This window comes from Eimeria tenella, genomic scaffold (genome assembly GCF_000499545.2).
Source record: "Eimeria tenella Houghton genomic scaffold, Eth_scaff3029, whole genome shotgun sequence".
Classification (NCBI taxonomy): domain Eukaryota; phylum Apicomplexa; class Conoidasida; order Eucoccidiorida; family Eimeriidae; genus Eimeria; species Eimeria tenella.
In genome coordinates this window covers 2,828-3,137 of record NW_013542898.1, presented here as the reverse complement: position 1 = coordinate 3,137, position 310 = coordinate 2,828, and positions in this window count along the sequence as shown.

The window sequence follows — 310 nt, the reverse complement described above, 5'->3', positions numbered from 1 at the left end:
CCCCCTGCTGCAGCAGCAGCAGCAGCAGCGCCAGCAGCAGCAGCAGCAGCAGGGACACCAGCACCAGAAGCAGCAGCACTAGCAGCAACACCAGCACCAGAAGCAGCAGCAGCAGCAGCACAAGCGGCGTCAGCACCAGATGCAGCAGCCGCAGCACCGCCACGACTAGCAGCAGCTGCAGCAGCAGCAGGAGCAGCAGCAGAAGGAGCAGCAATTCGGTTTCTTCGAACTGGAGACCTGGGTTTTGTGTGGCAGTCGGAGCTGCTGCTGACGGGGAGAATAAAGGAGACCCTAAAAGTGGGGGGCAGGT